At 41.5% G+C, this 26,030-nt stretch overlaps 1 protein-coding gene across 8 annotated transcripts in view; it reads right to left on the reverse strand.

Moving 5' to 3' along the window:
* Nucleotides 1-26,030, reverse strand: part of RBM47 (RNA binding motif protein 47) — a 214,140-nt gene that overhangs the window by 66,553 nt on the left and 121,557 nt on the right. For 6 of the 8 annotated variants that reach the window (XM_032496501.1, XM_032496527.1, XM_032496492.1 and 3 more), the window contains one exon: nucleotides 22,787-22,873. The gene's annotated coding sequence lies outside the window, so the exon portion shown is untranslated. Of the gene's footprint in view, nucleotides 1-6,940; nucleotides 6,964-22,786; nucleotides 22,874-26,030 lie in introns of those variants that run through there. The other 2 variants (XM_032496473.1, XM_032496463.1) reach the window with 1 other exon arrangement.

Raw genomic sequence — 26,030 nt, forward strand, 5'->3', positions numbered from 1 at the left:
TTAAAATGAATGAATGAATGAATGAATGAATGAACAAAATAATTAAAAATAAAATAAAATAAAATTCCAATGAAAACACTACCTTCATTAAATGATGTAACTTTCTCTGACATGTAAATTAAGCAATAGCAGTGACTATACCTATGAACTGCTCTAATATTTTTTATTAAAAAATGAAAGCATGGGCATTTCTCACAGCTTTACAATAAGAAGCCATTTTATTAGAAAAGTAGAATGAAAGTTTTTGTTTTGTTTCTACTCAGAGGCAATGTTTGCATTTGTGATTGACACAGAGATTGTGCTCACTTCAATAATAGCAAATTTAAATGATGAGGTTTCACAACCCTTAAGGGGAAGAAAAAGTCACATGTGATAGTGTTCAATACATTGAATTCACTATTAAATAAGAGTCCAGTTTCGTTCACATGTGCAAACTTCCTTCCAGGGAATCCTGTTTGAGAGGAAGGCAAACTTAGAGCTACAGGACACCCATGATGTGCCAACTACTTTCATATACTGCATGTTATCTCAATTAATCAGTAACCACCAGAGGCTAGTAAATTTGTGGGAAAAATGCCCCACAGAGAAAGCCACTGCACTGGGAAGAGCCGAGAGCTGAGCTGATGGCTGGCTCTTATTTTATTACACAGGACAAGATCAGCATGAGGTCAACCTCAGGACAGTGTTTTCTGTACCGAGCTGGCATCCAAGGTACCTTTCTGGCTGACTCAGTGTCTCTGAGACCATCCTGTCTGTAGCCACACTGTAGCTGTCTTGGGTGCTGGAAACCTCTTGATTCTAATTCTTCTGTTGCCTGAAGACTTGACCCTTTGGTGAAGAAAAACAACAACTCCCATGGAGAAAGATAAAAAATGGCTTTGAATACTTCTCTCCAATATTCCATCACAGAACTGTTATTCAGAACACAGCAATTTTGAGAATTAGAGAGATCTTGATGTCACCTGGACCAATCTCCATTCCAAAGAGCTGCCCTTTCTTCCAGCATCCCCAGGGAGTCCCCTAGTCTCGCTGATGAAGAAAGAGGACCCTCTGCGTGTGGTGGCGGGGGAGGTTGGGGGGGGTTATATAGCTCAGCGGTAGAGTATGTGCTTAGCAAGCACGAGGTCCAGAGTTCAATCCCCAGGACCCCCACTAAAATAAATATAAACAAACAAACAAAACAAAACAGAGAGAGGACCCTCTGCACACACAACTTGACCCCATGGCAACCTAATCTAGTATTCCTACAGCTCCAAAAGATGTAGGAATTTTTTTAATACCCAACCTAGTACATGTCTTTGTTTAGTTCTAAAGAAAATGCCCAATTTTCAGGAGGATGAGTTAAGGCTAGTCAACAATTTGTTTTAGGGCTCCTGCCTTTGCCTCAATTAGAATTGGGAAGATAATTAAAAGACACTATTTTCTGATGGCATGGGGAAACAGAATGGACTTTAGGGGCAAACTAAACTGAGTGTGAAGGCAGATTCCAGCATTTACTAAATGATGTGGCTTTGTTTAAGGCTCTTGAGCTCTCAGTGCCTCAATTTCCCCATTTGTAAAGGGGGTTAATGAATCCTAGCTTACAGGAGTGTCTCAAGACTTGGGGATGACATACATATAGTACCTGGAGCAATGCCTGACACTTAGCAAGTGTACAATCAAATAGTGTGATTTGAGAAGCCATCACAGACCAAAGAGTGCTGTGAAGGAGAGCTGTTTTTAATGGCTGACGCAGTTCACCAAACACTGGTGGGTGGCAGTGTGGGCCGGTGGGAAGAGCTGGCTCCACAGAGGCAGAAGCCCTGGATGGCAGCTCTTCTCACTAACTAGGCGTGTGACCTTAGCTTCTCTGTTTGAGCTTTCTCATAGACAAAATGGGTATATTTTACATCTTAGAATTTTTTTTAAAGGCAACCACAAAAATCATTTGGCTATTTTTTAAAGTATACAAGATATTGTTCCGGTGGTTGTTCATAAAGTTAAAAAGAATAAAATCAAATCTTGGATGACTGCTGTCAAGCACCCCATATGAAAGGGGCCTTCCACTGTGAAAAGGATGAAGACTTTGAAGCAAAGAATCTCAGCATCTCTTGCTTTCTCTAGAAGTGACTTAAAATGTTTGATTGAGACCCTCGGGGTCTTCCATTGGGCATAGGGGCCACTTACGTGCTGCTGCTTGGCTGAAATGATGACCTGATCACACTGATAAGCTTTACGATATTAATGCAAAATTAAAAATATAATCTTCTTCATTCCCAACTAGAAAAAGAATCTGAAGGGTATATGCTCTCTTTTGTTATCCTAACTGAAGGACATTCTGAGCAAGTTTCTGGTAATTTTTGAAGAAAGAATGGAACACTTATCAATGTCTGTCGCTTGTGGCATGGAAAATCGAGGAAGGTAGTAAGAAAAAGGAAATTTAGAAATTTTGTTCATTTCCAGGATGCTCAGTTGAGTCAGAGACTTTGACATACAGACCCTTCTGGGAATTAGAATTTAAAACACCTCAAACCCCACATTGAAAGACATGACCTTTGCTTCCCAGGAAACTTCTCTGCTATTCTGACTTGAAATTCACCTACCTTTCTTATGGTGATTGAATATATCTTTATATATAGATATTAAACCCCGATCTGAAAAAATAGTCAATAGTTGCTAAACACAGATTTTAGAATATACCATGTGCATCTAAAAATTATTCATAAGGCACAAGAATTTATTCATAAACAAAAGTGAGAATGAAAAATACACAAGGGAGCCTTCTTTAAAAAAAACAAAACAACTTTGAAGGGAAAGAGGGAAAAATCAGGTCAATCGTCGGCTTTCCAATAGGAAATACACAGGTCTGCACTACTGGATAAAAGTTGAACCTCCCTTAACGAGGGGGCACTGTCTAAGGGGTCATCTGGCACGGTCTCTGCCAGAACAGGATTGCTCCCTGTTGTAACTGACAACTTGTGTGTTTAGTTGAGACCGATCGAGAAGTCATGGAACTTTTCTCAGGCTGAGTTTTCTCATCTGCAGTCAGTGGCAGTCACCTCCTAGGGCGATGGTTTCAGTTAAATAAACAGCCTGTGCAGATCACCTAGCAAATCCACTCCCAGAAAGACTTCTCTCCTTCCACCCTTTCAGGTGATAACATTTCCCTCCCACCCTTTATGAGATCACTTAACTTTAGAGAGCTGGCACACACACAGGGAGTGATTTTCAGCTCATAGAGTCATGCCTTTAATTCCCCCCAAATTTATTGAATTCTGGTGTATTTTTACAAAGGAATATGATGCAGCAATGAAGGGTATTACATTTTACATGTTATCATATTAGAGCCACATGAAGCAATGTGGATGAGAGTCACAAACAAAATGTTGAGTGAAAGAAGTCAGACACAAAGCATACATGAATGATTCCATTTTTATGAAGTTCAAGAACAGCCAGAGCTAAGGTACGGTGATACGAATCAGATAATGGTTACCTGGAGCAGGGCAGGTGACAGGGAGGAGAGGCACAGGGGAGCCTTCTGGGACACTGAAAATGTTCTGTATCTTAAACTGAGAGTAGTGGTTACACAGGTATATGTAAAAATTTATCAAGCTGTATACAAAGATTTGTTCATTTTATTGCCACTATGTTCTACCACAATAAATACTTAAAATAATATTTTTCAAAGCACTTATCTGACTTAATTTTATTACATGGAAGTTTTTCTCTCCTGCATTCTTCTAGGCTCTTTTTATATCTTACATAAGTGATAAATGTATTCATTGGTAGCTCATAACTGTAGGAATAAAGAATTACTCATATATTAGATTTTCCAAATAATTGAATGTATCCATGTAAGTAAGAAAGCTATTACTTTCTTGGATGAAAATCTTTATAAGATGATTTGTTGTCCTCACTATCACTTTAATAGACAATATTAAGCACATTTTTCTTCTTGGTGAACCAAGGCTATGCTTAGAAACTTACATGGTTGAGCTGGGCTGAGATGAAGTGATGGCTTCAGGGGTCACTGTGTCTATACTGAATGACACTAGTTTTTCCCCCCTTCCCTGTTCTCTGGGACTATTCTTCATTGTTACATGCCTACCTCTAGGTCCTCTAGGTCCTCTAGGTCCTAGGTTATTACCTCATCCTGGTCCTTCTTATTTGCTTTCTTTCATTCATTCATTTATTCGGTACATATTTTTAGAATGCCCAGTATGTGCTAAGCACTGGAGATAAAATGGTGAATAAGACACTCATGATTCAAGGGGGAACTAATATTTTGGCAGAGGAGGCAAGTATAAAACAAGCGTGATGACATCATAAAGGGGGGAGTACAGGACTTAATTTAGGGGGTCTGGAATTGGGTCTGGGAAAGTCACCTTGAGGAAGTGACATTTGAGAATTGAGAGGTGAGAACCTAGCCTAGAACGAGACCTTAGTATTTGCTGAATGAATGAATGATCATTAACCAACAAAAAGAGAAGAGTTCTGATTCACTGTGCACAGAGAAACCAGCAATTCTATTGAAAGATGCCTAAACCAAGAGCCAACAGGCACAGAATGAGGCCCTAATGGACTTAATGGCATTCATTGTGACTGCTGTGAGGACTTTTTTTGCCTTACTTAAGACCTTGAGTTACTAGACAAGTAAAGGATTTTTAATCATTGCTTGGCCAACCTATATAAATTCAGTTTTTACAAAAACAAAACCAGCCCAAAATAGCCCAAGTCTTTATGATGATTCCTCTAGTTTGCCTACATAGCTCTGATCCCAAGTTCCCAAGGATGTGACCTTCCTGGCGCAGTCACCCAAAATCATCCTGAAAGGTGGTGTCACCCACCCATACCTTTGCATGACAGCTCTGTCCAAGCAAGCCAAACAGCCCTGACCCCTTGAGCCTTATTGCATGTTGCAAACCATCCCCTAATTTGGGGCCTATTATTGTGCCCAGAGATTTCCCCTTCTTGACATATTACAAACCAAGAATCTGCCGTCAAAATGACAGAAGGAACAGATGACAACAACCTTTGTGGACAGACTTTACTCAAATCTGTATCTTATAAAGCCAGCCTGATACAGAAGCACTATTAACATATCACACAGAACAGCAGCAAAGTTTAAAATGCTAGAGATATGGGCCAATTTACCCAGGGTTTAATTTGATGTCTGACTTGATCCATCAACAAACTATCATGTAACTGCAAGAACTCCTAAGGAGAGATATAAATGTAGCTTTTGCTGATTTTAGTTTCTTACAAATCCATACAAGATATTTGGGATTTAAAATTTGAAAAAGCTAAATAAACGAACAGCACTGACTAGGATTTTCCTGATGAAATGAAGAGAAATGGGGAGCAAAAGTATCTGAAAATGGTTTATTTCTAGACTTTTTACCAGAGTCTTTCTGTTCCTCTGATAAAATTTCAAACATCAAACTGTATCAATCTACTTTAGAGACAGTGGAATCAATGCAAGAGTTTCTTCACTGGTCAGGGTCTATTTTGGATTTATGAAGTTCACAGAAGGTCACAAGTTCGACAGACTCTTCAGCAATCTAGGTGCTTCTATGGGACAGACAAGTAGGCAGCCAAGTATTCTTACCTCTGTTTCAAAATCTTAAAAGAGAGATAAGAAGAAGTTAATCCGACTGTCGCAAGTTATATAAACTTTCAGTGGTCCAGGTAGTGAAAGGATTTGTTGCCAAGCTCAATTTTCTGACACGCATATAAAAATAATCAAAATCCGCCATTCCTCGGGTGAAATCAATGAATTTGGCCCCCCACAGTTGTCAGATCTAGTCTCATTTGCCTAAATACACAAAGCCACAGAGAAGTTTTTCCCATGAAGGAAGTTTCCTCTGATTTTGAAACAGTCATTTCTTCCAGCCATTTTGCAATGACTGGGAATTTGTCAGTAGAAAGTCTCTCGGCTTCTTACTGCCAGCGTCACTGGGCAAAAGTGTACCCAAATCACGTTCTTTCATAATCAATGAGCTGCCACTCTCCTCTTACCTTTAGTGCTGGCTTTAAACGTAGGTTTCCAACCATAAGGCAGAGTAAACAGACTGAAGATTCCATATCCTTGTTACTCCTTGTAACTCCTTTCCCCAAGAACTAGCCATGACAGACATCTTTTGGAGCTACGCTTTTTCTAGATTTTCCTATTTACTGTTTGGTTTTCACCACTAGTAACACAGTTTCAGGTATCTGTGTCCAGGATATCATTGTTACAGTTGAACAAATGTAAACATTTGACTAAGGCTCTAGTTTTATCATATATGCTTATATTTTCTACACACACACACACACACACACACACACACACACAAACCAAGCTAGACTATAGATATTTAGTATTCCTAAGAAGTATTGAGTCTTTAGTTTCTCCAAAATGATGTATGACCAGTATATAAAATTATTCCTGAAAACTGCGCTCTAAAAACAAAAATTTGAGGGTAAGAAGCAGTCTTTCAAGCTGACCTTTAATTGGGGTAGTGGGTGGAAGAGGGAAGAAAGTTTAAAAGTTTTTTCATGAAACCAGAGCCTCCGTTTAGTGAACGCTTTTAATGGAACGAGTCACGGGGCATAATGAAACGCAAATCACAAGGTTACACGTCGCCTCCTAGAAACACCGCACCTGGTTCCGAATTCTTTGCTAAAGCAAACGCTAACTTCTGATTCAGGTCACGAGAAAACCTCAAGCACAGGTAGATTTTACCTCCTTCTCCATGACACACACAACCCTCTAGTAAAACCGAAAACAACGTTTCATGGAAACTGAAGATTACAATTATCCGGGGACTCGGAGCCACTGAAAAATAGAGTTTGCAAAGCAATTCCTCTGTCCCCTTCCTCCCCTCACCATTCCCACCCTTTCAGCAGAAGGGAACCCGAATCACTTGTAATCTGAAATTTTAAACATGTATAAATTAGTACTAAAGTATGAAACAAGTACCTGCCAAACACCTGGAGCTCTCTCTCCCTGCTGGCTCTCTCCTCCCACACGCTGGCAACGGAATGCCCTTCAAAACCATGGCTCAGTGCTTTTGGTAAATGTTTTACGAGACACTAAACAGCCTTATGTCCCACCCTCAGAGCAAACACCATTGAGAGAACACAATATAATGGTCACAAAGATATCGTGTGATGTGCAATAATGCAAATGAACAGGTAGGCTCTCTTTCCACACTTCCCCTTAAGAGGGAAAAAAATTCCCAAACTTGCAAGGGGCGGGGGTGGGTTGGCTGGAAAGGCTCACAGAAATAAACCTTGATACTGAAGCGTTCGAGTTTTGTGTGGGTTTTTTTTTTTTAGGCAACATTATGGTAAACTCCTTGTTCTAATCCCCAAGCAAGTCTTGGCTTGCTAAAATGAAAAAAGTGTCAAAGGCAAGAGTTAATAAAGGGTAGAGTTCACAGTGAATCTGCAGACACAGTAGCAACTATACACATACAGTATATTTCTATTTTTCAGAGCAAATGCAACTCCAAAAAAATTTTTCATAAACCATCTTCCACAGTAAACAAAATGCACTCCCCATTTTCCACATCCCTCAAGTAATTCACAGTTAAAAACCAACTCAGCTCCAAACCAGAAGTTTTGCATTCCATTCAAGTTAACAATTACAACTGGAGGATAACAGAAACTTGCTGGCACCGAATTATTAGCATACCCAGAATGTCAGGTGCCTCTTGGTACCACCAGGGTTAACAAGATAAAGAGAGGGTGCCGGGGATTGTCTGCCTGGTTTTACAGAAGCTACATATAGAGACTGCTGGAGTCCAGAGCTCAGACGGCCAGTACGACCTACCTGCTCCTGGAGCTCTGAGTGGGCTGGTCTAAGAAATGAGAGTGTAGAATTATTCAGCAACCTTCAAGCCTACTCCCTAAAAGGAGACCAAGGCGGTCCGTATAGAGGAGAAGGAAGAATTGACTTTGGCTTTAGAATCACACACACAGCCAGGTTAGGCAAATGAAAAAACCCACTCTGGCGTCCCCACTCCTTACCCTAGTCCCCATGAATACTCTGTATTTCATACCTGTAACATGTCCAGTGGGGTGGAAAGAAAATTGAATACAGAATTGAGATCATGGCTTTTTTACACATCAGCTGTGTGACCTTGAGCAAATCACTTAACCTCTCTGAGCCTATTTCCTTACCTATAAAATAAAAATGTCTAGAACCAGGGAAGATTTTTCAAAGAACTAACTGACAGCACTCCCAATCTGAGAGCCTAAAAAAAATGGCATAGAGCAATTCTTTACGTTTTCAAAACATTTTAAGGGTTGTTGCTACTTTTTTCCTCCCCGCAGTTCATATGTATAGGTCTTATCTTATTTTCAATTTCCTCATATTACAGAGGCCTCGGGTTAGCGCTATGATTAAGGGCAATTAACTTGGCTTCTCCTGGGCCTGGCTGACTAATCCGTCCTGGGTGGGTATCCTACATGCGTGGTTATCTGCCTCGGGGCATGTGGTGAGGGGCCTCCCCGGCCTCCCGTCCAGTCCAGGCTGCCGTCCTTGTGCTTTCACAACATCTCGCCTCTTGAATTCATCTTGCCCTCTCACACACATACCTACCTGCCTCCCTTTCCCTGTGCTTTTCTTTCTTTTTTTCTAATTTTCTCTCTCTCTTCCCCCACTTCCTTTCCTGCCTCTCTTTCTTGAGGGAGACAGAGAAGGTGGGAACATGGAGAGCAATTATTCTCACCACCCTCATTCCCCTATTATTTATGTGATGTATCAAACAAGCCAGTGAGGGAGGGAAGACAGATGTTATTACCATCCAGAGTCTCCTGAAGAGAGAACTGAGATCCAGAAAGATTCAACAACTGGCCCAAGGTCACCCGGAGATTGCTGATGAGACGTGGTCGGAAGCCCGGCTCTCCTGGTAGGTCGGGGTTTCCCGGCGCTGTCACTCCTGGTGCTGACCAACCTAACTCCCCACCCTCAAGCGCACCTATTTTCAGTGCCCCACTGAGGATTGGGTCTCCCTGCTAACTGCAGCATATTCTTCAGAGCACTATGCTCATCTCCTTCCTTCCTTCCTCTCGGATGGTCAAACCGATCCTCTAAATTTTAGGGTCTATCTCACCTGACCCCTATAACCCACCTCCTGGCTCATACTGTCCCTGCGTGCCCTTCTTTAGGTAAACCCAACAGGAGCAAATCTCCAAACTGACAAACCTGCATGACTGGGGAAGAATTATCCACTTCAAAGGAGTTGTTCCTTATTAGTGGCTCTCTTGGGCACCCATGTCATCCTGCACCAGCGTATTTGTCTGTATGAGACCACAGGAGCATCCACCTCTGCACCCCTTAGCATGGTGTCCAGTGCTTACTAAGAAGGAACACATTTGAACTTTGATCAAACCATCAGATCATGCCACGAAACAGGCACCATTTATTAAATGCCCACAATTACCAGGTACTTGATATAGAATCTCGTTTAATTTAATCAGATGAGAAGGCGCTAGGTTCAGAGAGTGCCCATGGGCATGCACGCAGCTGAAAAGGGTAGAACTGAGAGTCCAAGCGGATTCAATCAAATCCTTGCTCTCTGCCTGAGCTACACTCTTCTGCCACAGGTACAGTGCAGCCTGCTCACTCTAGGGACTACGTGTCTATCGCCCCAATCCAGAGCTACCTGTATATGTTTACTGGGCTCTGTGAGAACCCGTTTGGCCCTGTTCTTTTACTCCTTTCCCTTGGGTTCCCCAACCACCTCCATCCATCTTTTCTTTTTATACCAAAGACAATCTGTCCTGCTAAATTTGAAACCTATTGGCAAACTCTATTATTGGGGCCCCGATTTGACCACAAAAACCATTCAGATGGCATGGATTCCCCTACTTCATGTAGGCCTTTATGTTCATTTCTTCTGTGGCTACACATTTGATATTTAACTTTAAACACTGTAGGCTATGTTAAAATTCCCTGGGTTATATGTAGCACTTGCTGTGCTGTTATATTCAATCCCAAGCTGCTCAGAGACTCAATTCTGTGTCCCTCATACAGAACTGTGCCTTCCATACAAAAGAAATGTTTTATACCAGCATTTTCCTGCTTGCAGCCATGCAATTCTAAGTTGAATTCTGTGCTACTGTTTAGGGTATGCCAGCTGCAGGTGTGCACCTGGAATTTTTAACAGCAGAGTTCCGATAGGCAGAAAAATCAACCTCTGGCAAGTGCTGCTGCATCACCCTGGGCCTGTTCCAGAGGGGATGTCGGCTCTAGGGGCCCACTTCTAGCTTGGATATCTTTGAATCTAGTATATATTTGGCCTGCAAGATGGTTCCAGATTTTGAAAGGGGTTTTGAGCTCCCCAGATACTACTGATAGGAAAGGAGGAAGGAGCAGGAGGTGAATCTTTTATTTGGAGATGCTACGTCTCCCAGAATCTTGGCAAGGTCTTGGAACTCCCCTGAGTCACTCAAGCCCCTTCAGTTTTTTAAAGAGAACTTCAGAGAATGTCCCAAGTGCACCTCTGAAACTGCTGGTCACCCAGCCCAGCCTAAATGAGACCCTCAGGAAGGTCAAGAGCCCCTGGCATTTTCCCAAACTGCTTAAGGAAGGAGACACTGGAACACATGATGACTACATGGTCCAGCACTGTCTTTCAGTGAAAAGGGACATCAGTGTCCCAATGAAAGAGACATCAGCCACTAGACCAGCAGTTCTCAAAGTGAGGTCCCTGGACCCCCTAGGAGACCCTAGGACTCTTTCAGAGGTCTGCAAGGTCAAAACTATTTTCATCATAATACTAACATTTCTGCCCTTTTTTCCCACTGTGTTGACAACTGTACAAATGATGAAAAGGCAATGGTGGGTAAAAATGCCCCTCAGCACAAAACAAGGCAGTGGCACCAAACTTAGTAATAATTGTAGCATTTTTTTTTTTACCACCAGGCACTTGAAGTTTTTTTAATTTATTTTTTAAAGAGACAATTTTTCTTAAGAATGTACTCAAATTAGGAAAATGTTAATTTTATTACATCTTGGTTTTTGAGTATATATCTTTTTAAAAAAATATTCTATGTGATAAAATGGCAAGCAAGCAGAAAGCACTTCTTCTGCAGACCAAATTACGATGATAGGCTCACAGAAAGTCACGTGTGTGACTGAGCTACAGAGGGAACTATATACCTCCTCCTGTCACAGAAAGTTATTTTTACTTGAAAGAATGACAGACAGATACACTATGGTTATTCAGACTTGGGTATTTGGCATTTTCTGGAAAATGAATGAAGTGTGCCTGTCACTTCAAAGAACACGACTAACAGTATTTGTTTCCAATGATAAAATTCGAGCTTTCAAACAAAAGTTAAAATTTTAGAGAACCTGCATTGAGCATGACAGCTTGCCAGTAATTAAAGGCTTTTCTGATGAGATTAGTTGTGATATTAACAAATGTGATTTTTTTAATATTGCATAATGAAATGCATCGATATTTGGATGCTCTTCAACACTCAGGAAACCGGTATTTTCCAAATGACCAATTCACGATGTTACAGAATCGGGCATAGGGAAAGATCCATTCAAAGTATAAAATAAACCAGTGGATTTTAATTGTAAGAGTATGAAGAGTTCATTAGTAAGGCTTCAGATTCCACACTGCTACTGACCTCTATGAGACGATCTCTCATAGAGTTTGGGTTTAATATCAAAGAAGAATGCTCTCAACTATCTGAAAAGGCTATTACAATACTCCCCCCTTTTCCAACTAAGTATCTTTGTGAAGTTGAATACTCTTTATTTATTTCGATAAAAATAACGTATCTCAACAGATTGAAGGGAGAAGCAAATATAATACAGCTGACTTCTATCAAGCCCCTAATTATAGAGATTTGCAAAAATGTAAATAATATGCTCTCAACCATCTACTTTTTTGGGAAATACAGTTAATGTTAGAAATTACTATTATTTTTGAAGTAATTAATGAATATTTTAAATTTCTTAGTTTGAATTTCTAATGTGGTAAATAGTTACAATGCACATGAACAAGAGAGCACTTTGGGTTTCTCAATAACTTTCAGGAATGTGAAGACAGGGTTACCAGATTCAAATAAAAATGCAGGACTCCCAGTTAAATTTAAATTTCAGATAAAAAGAAATAATATATTAGTATAAGTATGAAATATTTGGGATATACTTATACTAAAAAAATTACTTACTGCTTATCTGAAGTTTATATCTAATTGAGAGTCCTTTATTTACCTGTTAAGATGTGCTGAGCCCAAAAAGTTTAAGAAACTGCAGTAAACCATGCCCCTCACACATGTGCTAACACACTAATACCAACATTTATTAAACACCTACTGTGTACCAGAGCCAGCACTAAATTCTTGACATACATTACCTCTTCAATTATCTCCAAAATCCTATGTAGCAAGTACCATTAAGATCCCTAGTTGAGTAAACCTAACTAGTGAAAGGCAAGAATGCAACTCAACCACTCAGATGCCAAAATCTCAGCTTGTAACTAGTAGGTTTACACTGAACTCTGAATAATGAAGAATCCCAAAGATGATGGGGTTTTCTGTGTATTTGCATCTCAGATGTTAGCAAATCGATTTCTATTGCTTCTCTTCTCTCTGTCTCATAGCTGTGTGTTTTGCCACCAGGGCAACGATGAAAACCAAGGCTGTGTGTCAGGGAATTCTATCCAGAGCATTGTGACTTGGAGCAGACTTTCCTAATGGATGCTTCCCTGGGCATAACAATTGCATTGTTCCAAGCTGGGAATTCCAGAATGGAGCAATGGTGCACAGGCACAGCTCATTACTATTAATTGGAAGCTGCTGGGAGCTTGGTGCTGGGCTAGGATCATCCTTGAGAATAAACTGGTAATTTCTCCAAATGAATCTGTACCAAATGAAGCAAATGCAACCACTGTTGTTAAGTGAGCCAAGGTTCTGTTTTCTGTATGATCATGACCCAGGCCACTAGATATATTTAACGAGCGCAGGTTCGACAGTAAACAAACAAAGGAAAGTAAACTTTTTATAATTCCAGCATAGGGGCAAGGGTATATTCACTCACAGTGCCTCATGATCTGCAAATACAAAAGAGAATTTGCTTGCAGCCAACTAGGGGCCCTCCCCTAATTACTAATTGCTGTAATGAAACATAGAAAGTGATAAACATATAAAGGGGTGGAGAAGGCAGGGGGGAGAGAGAGAGATACTAGTCTTTCACATGGGAAAAACTTTAACAAAGGGAAAATTTACCTTCCAAATCTTTTTTTGTTTTGTAAATTTGGATTTTTATTAGCTGTGAGGCACACTAGATTATAGGAAAGGCAGTTGTGTATACAGAAACCAAGGGTGACAGAACTTTGAGGATTAGCCTGGAGGAGAGAATGGGACAGGGAAGGAGAAAAAAAAAAGGGTAGATCAGAAAAGATGCCAAAACTGGAATGTTAGATTATTAAAAGGAGGTGCGTTTAGAAACAAGACTTGATGAGAACCTAGAGATCAGGCCTACGTAGAAAGGGGCTTTGGGGAAACCCAAGGGCCCAGACACCTGGTCATGGGGCACTGGAAGGAGAAGTTAAAGAGTCATTTATTACTTCTAAAACTGTCAATTTTGCCATTCTCCTCAGGCCCACCTGGCAGGGCTGCTATCTGTTTTTTCAGATACTGGCCCAGCCCTGCCCTGGTGGCTGGGTCCACCTCCGCAGGGCAGTCCCTCTATCTGCACACTCCATCTAGATTCCTCAAGCACAGAAAGGAGTGCCTGCAAGAGGGAAAAAGAAAAAGAATAACAAACTGAGATGCAAGCCTGGGCTCCCTCCTCAGATAAGCTTGGGTGACCAAGGAGTGCAGCTTTCCCCTTCAAGAGGCCTTCAGAGTTTATTCTGGTGAATGCTGAATGTCAAGGAGGACACAGCCAGAAACCGTGACTCATCAAATTTCCAACGTCAGGACCAGAATGCACAGACCAGATCCAAGGCCTGGCTTTGCACTCAGAACACTCAGAGTCAAGGCCCCTGCCTGCCTCAGATATGAAGGGGAGGAGCCACGCCGCCCGGCCTTCACCCTATCGGCCCGCTGCCTTTTCTTGTCTTCAGCACATGGAGAACGTGGAGTTTTATCCCACTGTGTTTGAGCCACAGGCCCTTATGACATTTCAGAAGGTGATTTGCCTTGAAAAGTGGTTGGATCTGTACATGAAGGTCACTGGACATTAGTGTAAAGCCAGATGGTATTTTTTGGCTCTGTAGGCCATATGGCTTCTGTTACATATTTTTCTTTCTTTTTGCTTTTTTTTTTTTGGAAACCCTTAAAAGTGTAACAACCATTCTTAGCCACATATAAAAACCGGCAGCAGAGCTGGCCATAGTTTGCTGATCCCTCACTGAGAGCAGCGGCAAAGGGCGGACAGTATCAACAGGGGCTTCTGCAGTCTGGTTGCTGCTCTATTGCCTTCGTGCTGATAAAGGCTACCTAATTCTCCACCGCGCTTGCCCAAGTCTGGCATCCTCTACTTATAGGGTCACCACCCCTTTCTTATGATCCTTTTCAAAGAAGAATTTAGCTGCAGATCTGGCAGGAAATTTAATCTTCAAATGACAGACTTTTATATATTGGGAAAATAAGATAAATGGGATTTTAAATAAGCTAGAATATTTTTTAACAGGTTAGTTTTCATTCTCAGTGTGTGTGCACGTGTGCACTTCTGTTTAACAGTGAACACTTCATATGTACCACAAAATCCCAAACCTGGAAGAATCCTCGATAGAGTCTACAACTGTTTACATCTGAGGAAACTATGACCTACTTCGGTTAAATGAGATATTCTAAGTTCCGTACCAACTGGCAGAAAAGCTGAGGCCAGAAACTTGATTTCCTGATTTCCAAATTAGTTCTCTGTCTACTACGCTCCTTCATAGCACATTGCCAAATTGGTAGTAAAAATTCAATTTAACAAATACTTATAAAGTATTTCCAACATACTCAGCCCTGGCTTAATGCTCTGGGATACAAAAGGAGTATAACGGAGGGTCCTGACCATAAAAAGCTTTTGATCTCACTGAGAAAATAAGGTACACACACGAAACAAATATATTCTGTTTTACATTGTTATATAACGATATGGCTAAAACAGTGCTGATAGAGGGTTTTCTGTCTTTGCTGTTCAGTATGGTGGCCAGTGGCCATGTGTCAGCTGAACACTTAAAATGTGGGTAGTGCAATTAAGGAAGTGAACTCTTTTTTCTTTTTTAATTGAAGTATTGTTGATTTAGAATGCTGTGTTAGTTTCTGGTGTACAGCATAGTGATTCAATTATACATATATAATATATATATGTATATATATATAATATATATATATATATATATATATATATATATATATATATATATTCTTTTTCATTATATGCTATTACAATCTATTGAATAGTTCCCTGTGCTACACAGTAGGACCTTGTTGTTTATCTATTTTATATATAGTAGCCTGTACCTGCGAATCCCAAATTCCAAATTTATCCCTCCCCCTGCCTTTTCCCCTTTGGTAACCATAAGTTTGTTTTCTATGTCTGTGGGTCTCTTTCTGTTTTATAAATATGTTCACCTGTGTCATTTTCTTGATTCTCCTAATTATATTTCATTTTAATTAGTTCAAACAGTCACATGTGGCTACAGGCTACTGTGTTGGACATCACAGGTCTAAGAATGCTTATCGGTCTGGATGGAAAATATGTAACTGACATTCTGTCACTTCTCCCTCTTGTGCCTCTGGCAGAAACTACAGTTGATCCCAGAACCCTTTCCCTCTGCGCAGGGATGGGCTCTCAGGATCCTCCATGCAACATATTTTCAACTGCCTGGACCTGGAACCCATTTGCCATCCCTGACACAGATAAAAGTTGACATATGTGAGCAGGAGAAGGAAGTACTTGGATTGAGCTTAGACAGGCAACATTTGGACACATGAAGAGAAAGGGACAGAGTGTGGGGCTCTCCGTATGGAGAACAACATGAGCATAGGAACTGGATAGGGTTTTCCCAGTTCCAGGACAGGAGGATGCTGGCCGGGCCAGAAGGGAGGATTGTGCTGGGCGTGGTGCAGATAAGAGGGCACACAGAAGGGTGGAGCTAGATTACAGACCTTTGGATTCCAGGAGTTTAGACTTTTTCTCAAGAGCTATAGGAGCCCCTGAAGGTTTAAGCAGGATAATGAGTGGAGACAAACATGTTTTAGGAAGGCAGATCTGATGGTGAGCCACAGAAAGGACTGCATAACAGATAGGCATTCAGAGACCAGCAAGAAGGCTATTCCACTAATGGTTTTTTATTTTCCTTTAGGAAAGTAACACTTGTTTATTAAAGAAAATGTATAATCACAGAAAAGCAGATATAAAAATTAAAACTAGATCTCTGCCTTTCACACTCAACCATAGTTAGCATTTTGATGCAATTTCTTCCAGATTGTTTTTATTTCCTTCCATGGCTACTGCAATAATTCAGGAATAAAAGCTGGACTAGGAAGGTGGTAGTGTGAATATAGAGGAAAAGCTACAAATGAATTTTTCAGTGAGACAGAAGAGTGAAGAAAAAAGGCCATTAGCATCAAGGGACCTGGAACCTGAGTTCTAGGCTTGGCTATTTCAATGGGCCTCCTTTCTCTCAACCCCTAGCCTTGGTTTCTTCATTTTAGAATTCAGGTACTGGTCCAGATCAACCTCTTAACCTCTTCTTATTGGTGTCTAATTAAGGGTTAGAGGAGATTTTCAAGACCTCCCCCTGGACCTAAAATGGAAGTAAATGTGTGTATGTAAGTCTCTGTGCATTTTAAGTGAACACCACATATAGATAGCAGGGTTGTCATTAGACAAAAATGTTCCCTTGATCTTTAAGCTGTACCAATACACAAAGCCTGTCACAATCCGTAAGATTTTAGGTGTAAAATAATTAAACTGTATATTCTAAGCAGTGTTGTATGGAGGTGTGTAGACGTGGTTCCCAGGACATGTAATGGGTGGTATGACAGGGGACCCATTCTCAGGCAGGACTCCATAAAGCAGGGACAGCATCTTCCCTGTCCTGGAACTGGGAAAACTCTATCCAGTTCCTTTGCTTAAGAGTCAAAAAGTTTTAAGGCCCAAACCATCTTCATAGACCATGGGGAAAACAAAACCAAAAAGAGCTGGGAGAGAATGCAAACAGTGCTCCACGGGAAAAAAAAAAAATACACAGACAGGGGAGGGTATAGCTCAGTGGTAGTGTGTGCTTAGCACGCATGAGGTCCTGGGTTCAATCCCCAGTCCGTCCATTAAAAAACAAATAAATAAACCTAATTCACACACACAGAAGGAAAAAGAAGAAGCAATACACAACCACTTACCAGGTTAATAAGCAAAAGTGTAAGCCGGTGGTTGTCCACACAACATGTACGTGAGACTCAATCGTGGAGTTTCCAAAAAATATCGATGGTTGGGCTCCTCCTCAGACTAATTAAATCAGGGTCTCAGTGAGTGGGGCCCGTGTGTACATTTTTTTAAAGTTCTCAAGATGACTAAAACCTGAAGCATCAGCAGATATCCCAGAGGAAGAACAGCCCAAGGGGCCAGGGAGGGGCGTGGGATCCAGATCTGCCTCTGCTCTTCACTGCCCTGATGAAGTGTTGCTACCAGTTCCCTAGTGAGGAAGAACTGTAGGTCAGCACTTCTAGAACCTGCCACGCCATTATAATTTGCATATTAAACCATATATAGCTTCCATTCCGGAGTGTAGGATCTGTCATTGTCAATACATCCTTTTGTCACGTTCACTGAACCATGTGTGACAGAACCCCTGGGGACTCTGGCCAGTCCATGAACTCTGGCCAATGAACAAGCCTCCTTCTGAGGCTACCTCAGCTCTCTAAGGGGCTCCTAGTTAAAAAGTACAGACTCTGGCCTCAGGCCAACCGCGGTGTGTGTGCCAGCTTTGACATGCACTCTTAACTGTGTGGCCTTGTGCAAATTACATATTCTTTCATACCTCAGCTTCCTTATTTGCCAAATAGGAGTCCTAATACCTTTATGGGATTATTGTAGAAATTAAATGAGGCCATATAAATCAAAGAGATAATGCCTGTAAAGGAATTCTTTGGTGCCTGGCACATAGTAAGCACTCAATAAATGTTAGCATTATTTTTATTATCATTATTTATCATTTGTTTTCATTGTCACCTCAGGGTTCCTTCTAACTCCAATACTTTGATTCTAAGAATCACTTGGTGACTGACTACACAGATGGAGCCAAAAGTCAGCAGGTACTGGCATGCCTAGATTAAGACCAGTCTGGATCCTGCCCCCTTCACCCCAGCCTGATTCCTCAATAACTACTTCATTCTTTGCTTTAAGACACCCCTGGTAGGTTGCTGGCGTTGGTCTTAGTTTTAAAAGGACCTGACATTTTGCAGGCACAGAGCTTAGGGCATTCTTGACGAAAGCACCATGGTTCTTCTGTTACTCTTATTTCTTCGCAGCAGAGATACCCGAGTCTGGCCGAAGTGAACTTCAGACATCCCCTTCCCATCTGCCCTTGATGCAGCAACTGCGGATGCTTGGGGACAATCTGCTGAACCACTGCGCAGCCTCAGACGCGTGTAACTTTGATGCATATCTAATGACTAGTGTGAAGACCTTGTTCATGGGAATTTCAGGGCTGACATTTGAGTGTTACCCATGAAACTTGCTTAAAGGTCTGATGCTGACATGAGCCACAGATTGTCAGCTTCATATCCTTGGAGTGTTCTCCATGCTGTCCACGGTACCAAATACGCTCCTACAAAGCACAATGCCACCCTTGATCATTATTCTGCCAAGAGCCACACATTTTGTTAATGCCCATAGCGTTCTTTTTCCTTGTCCTTGGTGGGACCAAACCTCTTCCTTTTAGGAAGACAGTCCTCCCTTTGTAGGCAAACATCCGCTTGTCTTCCATTATGTTGTTGGTTGAATCACAGCCCATAGCCACCTCTCTACCTTTTCAGTTTTGGAAATGAGTTAGCTTGTTTTGCACATAGCAAGTCATTACAGAGCAGGTTGCCAAAGGAACTAGTGCTTTGAGACTTTTACCCCTGTGAATGAAATCATTTTAAAAGGGGGAATCATCCAGTTTGTGATTAGCCACAAACTCCCTGTGGAAACCAGTTTTTCTTTAAGAAAACTGGATTTTCCTAAATTCACTTGGGCCCGGGAAACAGACCTCAGAATCATCTTAATTACAGGAATGCTTTGTTATGAAACCACTGGTTGATGGTATCCACAACGGGCTAAGTGTGAGTTGGGCCTATTTACTCCGACACCAGTTCTTCAGCTTATATCACCACGGACAGTACACGCTGATCATTATAAATGGCAAAGGACTTGGCCTATGCAAAAGTAACCTTTTGCATAATTTCTCAACACCAGCGGGCGCCACATCTGAATTAGAACTTTTATTGAACTGGATCAGCAATTAAAGAAAAGGAGACAAGAGGTCTAGACCAGAAAATGATGAGTTTACTCTCTGGTAAATGAGGATAAAGATGAGAAAAGAGAACAATTAATTTCTACTGCATTTTCCAAAACACCATTAATGTTTGAGCTGCGATGCTGCTTGTTTTAATTCATTCCTGTTTTATTGTTAATTTCCTCTTAAGTAAATGCTTAATCTTTCATTATGGGGTTCCTTTGTAGGTTTATTCATTTGAACCCAATTAAATTACAGGCCTTTTCCTTCCCACTCTGTGTAGTAATAAGTTATATGGCACAACATATATGGTAGGAAGTAATATGTGATGAAAAACTATCAATTTTCAGGTGAAGAAGCAGAAAAGTCACACAATTGGAACCTGCCTTCGGAGACTGCCATCAGCAGCCTGGGATCATTTTGTGTAGGTCCCCAACAGTATTTGAGTAAACAAAAGAGAATGTGTTTCAACTCACTTGCTCTACCTTGATGAGTATCTGCTCTTCAGCTAATTTCCTTCATATGGACCACGCAAGTGGTCCGACTGTGAGGAGCTTACCTCACGTCCTATTCGACTTACAGTCAGCCTTCTTGAAACAAAATGATGGGAAGGTCATTTTCCAAAAGGCATACCTTCTGGTAATTTTTAGGGATTTTGAAAAAAATTGTTTCTAAGAGATTTATGATCTCATTAAATGAACCCTACAAGTTGGGAACACGAAGAGCCATTTTACCATAGAAAACAGTATCTTTAGTTACCCACGTTTTCCTCTTTTTCAAAACTTGCATTTTCAACTTGCAGGTTAAACAACACCCACTTCTTAATTTATTAACTTACTTGGAATGAAAATCTAAGCTATGATGACCAGGATGGAGTCAGCACTCAAAACGTCTTACCATTTTATTTAAAGTTTCTATCAGAAATTCCGTGATTTTTTCCCTGTCACCCTTCCTAGAAATCTCCACCGTCCGATGCCCAGACCTTGATGGAGGAATACAGACTTCCTGTGGCTTGAGAAAAATCAGGCAATGGTCTAGATGTTAACTTTTTTAAGAGGACTGGCCAAATAGGCCAACAAACGTTCCTAAGAATTCAAATTTCTATGTATCAATCATGGCCAGTGATTCTTACTCCTTCCGTATGGGGAAAACAGACCAATCTTACCTCAGACTGAGGTAAAAATCTCAAAAAAAAAAAAAAATTTTTTTTAAACAAATAAAGTCTTATTAAAAATTCTATCTTGCTCTGGTGAGCCCCTATACTCAACAGACCTCTTAAAAAACAACCATATCAAATTTACTCACAACTAAGAAACCAGTAAGCTTGAGACGGTCAATTCAGTGGAACTGTGGTTCCGTGTGTGTGTGTGTGTGTGTGTACACGCACGTGTGTGAATTTCTGAATCTGTCAATTAAGTTACTAGTCAAAGTGCCTCAAGAAATGTGCCTTTTCTATCATAAGCTCAGCAGCACTCTTGCTAGAAAATGTCAACATAGAGCATGAAGATTTGAAACCTGAGAATCTCATAATGGTCCAAAGTGGAAGCAGGGTGAAGTAGCCAGCTTCTGTCCGTTCCATTTAAACCATCTATTTTTTAAAAATCCAGGCTTTGGGTGGAGATATCATGTACTATGCCAATGATCACCCTTCCCTGATGCTATCAAGAAAAGAAAAGTGGACACATTTGTTGAAGAAAACAATCTCTCACTAGAAGCTGATCACCTTCCTATGAGAGGTAGATGAGGCAAATTAAAAGCATAGATTTGGGGGAGAATTCAGAGGATTGGAAGGAAAACAGGCCTTGGGATCCAGCTCTAGGAAATACTGCTGATAGAGAAATAAGAATGTATGTCTAAACCACAAAAGGAAAAAATCCTTAAGAGCTTTTAAAGATTCTTCCAGGAATGCGACTAAGTCCGCATTTTAGGACAGACATCTGTTCATATGAAGCCACTTTCCCCTTTCTTCTTTCCCCATTAGGTTCATGCTTATTTCTTGAACCTGACGCTCACTCAACCATTTTGAAACTCTCCAGCTGCTCCTTATTTGATACAGTCACTAACACCTGCCCCCAGTCTCCCTTTGCCTAGTAAACCATTCTTTCTCCACTGGGACTCAGTTAAAACACTACTTACATCCAAGAAGCCTTCCCTGGTGGTCACCCCTTCCTCTGATATTCAGAGTAGGTCCTCTGGTTTTAAACTCCCTACAATTCTTCCTCAGCCCACTCACAGCTCGTTTATTATTTAATATGTGCCCTGACTACTAGACTGGGTTCCTGGGGGCAGAAATACAATCCTTTCTGTCTCAGACTCTTAATTACCCACTACCTAGCACAGAGTCTGGCACATAGTAGGTGGAGGGAAAATGTCAGTTAACTGGTTCACCTGTACCCCTACCATTTTAAGCATTAATGTACAATCACCTATGGGGTCCCCTAATACAGAGGAGCTCCAAACCTTAAAGTCTGTATAAATCAGGCCCATGTGGCTTGGGGAATCCTGCCTATTCTGGGGCATTAACTCTGTAAAGATGCTACTGATCCATGTAATTGGCATAAATGTGAATTTGGACCCTTTCACACATAAATAGATGCTGACAAATCATTCTGGGGACACAATAGTGAAATACTCTAAAACAGATTATTTCACTACTATTTTAGAGTATTTCACTTGTAAGTCCTACAATGCTGAGCACTGGAAGGGAACCAGGCTTTGGATAACAGTGTCTGGTGCTAGGATCTGCTGCCTAAGAAGCTGTTCCGTGGTCTCACATGGGCTGCTCTGAACCCCAGCACCACTGCTTAAGGGGTCCCAGGGTTACTCATCACAAAACCGTCATATGAAGGCACCAAAAAGAGTTAGTTTTTAAAGGCTCTTACACTCTGTGAAAAATAGGAGGTAGCAAGCACCTAACACTGGTCATTTGGGGGTTATTAGAGGAATACTATATTTCACTAAATCGAAGTCTCCATAAGATGCACCCCAGCTTTAGACATGCTAAATTATGGGGGGAGCTGCATTCTAGAGTTGACGAAATGCAGTGAACAACATAGGAAAAACTCAGTATTAAAAGACCCACTAAGTCATTCAAATATAGCTTCTGTCATTCTTTTTGACTGTGGGAGTCCTCCGGGGACACTGGCACTTACAAACACACAGGCCACTCTGGCCTAGTCAATGAAGTAAATGAAAGCCCAGAAGCAAAAACAATATGTGTTGGTTTAAAAAGAGAGAGAGAAAGAGAGAGAGAGAGGATTAACATTTGGATGTCACCAGGTAAGGTTCACCTACTTTTCCCCACCCCTGGATGATGTTCATTTGAGCCACAGGGAAGATGGAGCCAGGTGACTTACCAAACCTCTTCAGGGAGCCCAGGAACGCTGGTCTCTGCTAGGTGACCTGATGCAAGGTGTCCTTCTAGTGCCTCTGTTACCCGAACTCTGGAATGGAAAAGATAACACTGTTGACCCAGAGATGACTAACGAGGAGTGTGCAATTAATGACTGCTAACAGGAATGGAGGGGAGGGGGGAAGACAAAAAAAGAAAAAACTTCGTGATTATTACATGTGTATGTGTGTGTGTGTGTGTGTGTTACAAGGAAAGCTACGTAACTGGGCAGTAGAAGAGATCTGCACTGACCCACTTACATGGAGGAATATAGGTCTGGTCCTTTCGCCAGTCCTGCAAATCTATTCAGGTTGATATTTGCTAAAGGATATTCAAAGAAAAAACCCTCAGTCTGACAAGAAGAGAGGAGGAAACGCATACAGAGCTGGTGTAACGGGAGAGGGGGTGGAGGGTGGGGGCAGTTCACGGGTTTGCCCAGGTGTTCAAAACTCAGTTCTATTGCTTGCTAGCTGGGTGACCTTGGACATTTTACTAATTTCTCTGGTCTTCCTTCAAATTTAAATTCATTTAAATTTCTTTCTGGAGAGGGACATTAAATTGCAGTCTTCTAGGGTAAATAATGAAATACGTGAAATTGTTTAAAGCCTTGTGAGCTGTTAGCGTTTAAAATATTTCCTTATCTTTGGAAGCCCTTTGCAGCTGGCTTTTCTGCCCATATATGAATAATATTCCTCAAACATTCAGCTTCATCTTTAAGTAAATACATCTGATTAGCTAAGCTCTATACAGCAGATTTTATTATGCTACTACTCCGCCAAGAATGAATAAAACTGCACAAGAGTCTCAGTCCTGCCCCCTCCAAGAAAGACCACAAGTCCACAACCTACCTCTAGGAAACAAAACACAGTTCTATTAACTCCTGCAGTTGAATTAGGTAATCATTTGTTCCAAAGTTCTTCCAAACTCAATGACCTAATTAACTAAGGTTGAGCTTTTGATTAACGTACAGTGCTTGAAGGAACTTTGACCCACAGAAAGTTGGCATTTGACTTGCTTCTGAGTCCAACCTGTATCACGAGTGCAGGTTTCAAGGGTAATAAAGGACCTGGCTGTTTGCTTACAGCAACAGAGGCGGTGCCGTGTCATTATATGGCTTTTACCTCGACTCTCCACCAAACCATTGGCAAAGACCATTTGCAGCCCACAGGTCAGCTTCTGGAGTGAAAAGAATTTGAAAGAGTGTGTATTTCCAAACTGCAAAGCACCTACTTTCTACCTGGCATTTTTAACTGTGTGTCGGTTGTTTAGGAATCATGAGTATGATCCAGATCACAGTGATCAGAGTGGAGCTGGGGTGTTAGAGCAGGTGTGGGCCCTGTCCATCCAGATCCTGCCTTGGTGAGCAAACTGCTCTCTTGGGTGGCTGCTGAGTTCCCCTTTATTAACGTGCTCTAAACACACAGAGACACAAGGCAGAGGCCACAGTACCTGAGGGTTCATGTTCCTGCTTGTTATGAGATGAATAGTGTCCTTCCTAAATCCCTGTGTTGAAACTCTGAGCCCCAGTACCAGAGAATGTGACTGTATTTGGAGACAGGGCTTTGGAAGAGGTAATTAAGGTTACGTTGAGGTCAGATGGGTGGGCCCTAATCCAGTATGACTGGGGTCCTTATAAGAGGAGATTTGAACACATTCACATGCAGACTAAGTAAGGGACGATCCTAGAAGGACACTGTGAGGAGGATGTTTGCAAGACAAGGAGAGAGTCCTCAGGAAGAAACCAAACCTGCCAGCGCCTTGATCTTGGACTTCCAGGCTCCAGAACTGTGAGGGAAAAAGCTCTCTCTTGTTTAAGCCACTCAGCCCCTGTAGTCTAATACACTACCCTCTGCCTGGACCCCCAACCTTACATCCCAGGACCAGGCAGGTACCAAATGAGGAAGCGGACTAAGAGGAAAATGACAGGAGTGGTGTTGACTGTGGAAAATGGGAGAGGCCATCAAATTTTAAAACTTTAAAAATACTATGAGGCCACATAAATTATATCCATGGCTTGATTATGCTGGTGGCCCTTCAGTGGCAACTCCTGAGCTAAATCATTGCAATTAGACATTTAAAAACACCCACTATTCATGCTTTCAACAAATATTCATTGAACACCTACTACAGGCCAGGCCCTAAGCCAAACACTGGACATAGTGGTGGATAAAATAAGGCGTCTTCTCTGCCTTCATGGTTCGTAACAGTCTGGTAGGGAGTCTGGGTACTGAGCTAGGTGAGCAATGTCAAGTTGAAAAGACAAAGCGGCTCTCCTCCAAGACAGTGCAGATTACTGGGGCACAGACGTGGAACGAGACCATTATGAAACAATGGTGCACTGGCTAAATGACACAGAGGCAATGGAAAGTGGAAAGATGGCTCCAATTCTATCAAGGTTAATTAAATAAGAAGTGAGCCAAGTTCTGAAGGATGACTAACAGTCTGCCCAGCAGACAGGGATGACAGATGAGGAAAGGGCATTTTCCAGACAGAAGGAACAGCCAGCTCCTAGGTAGGGGACCATAAGACAGCACAGAATCATTGGAGAATGGCAACCAGTTGGACCACAGGTGGGCAGTGGAGGGAGCAGCAGGATGTGCTGCTGAACAAGGTGAGGGGCTCACATTTTATTGCACTGTGAACCACTGGAGAATTTTAATAGAGAAGGTGACATTACCTGACTTGCATATTTAAAAGATCGCTCTGACCACAACCTAGAGGGGCTAAAGGCAGGGTGACCCAACAGGAGAAGATGAAGGCAGGAACCAGGAGGAGACATAGGGATACCTGGTGGTCAAGGTCAGGGATGCAGAACTGAAACTGCCATGGTTCAACCGTGGCCATGGTGACACTGCCCAAGGACATTACGTGCATCAAGAGAGGCACTGAGTTTTTGATCACTGAGAACATGTGTTTCTGAAGAAGCTTTTAACTTCATTTATCTTACATTTCACACCAGTAAACTAACTCTACTCATCCTTTTTCTCCAAAGCCACATATGACTGTACCTCAGGTTCCTCATCTAAATATGGATAATAAAGGCACTACCCTCACAGAGAAGATGCCTTGAACTCATGAATACAAGTGAGTACTTAAGCTTTATTATTAAATTAACAATTATTAAAGCATTTAAAACACAAATGGATGTTTACTGACTGCGCAGTTAACATGAATAGGAGCCAGATTAAAACAATCACCACAACCACAGA

The sequence above is a fragment of the Camelus ferus genome, chromosome 2 (assembly GCF_009834535.1).
Source record: "Camelus ferus isolate YT-003-E chromosome 2, BCGSAC_Cfer_1.0, whole genome shotgun sequence".
Classification (NCBI taxonomy): Eukaryota; Metazoa; Chordata; class Mammalia; order Artiodactyla; family Camelidae; genus Camelus; species Camelus ferus.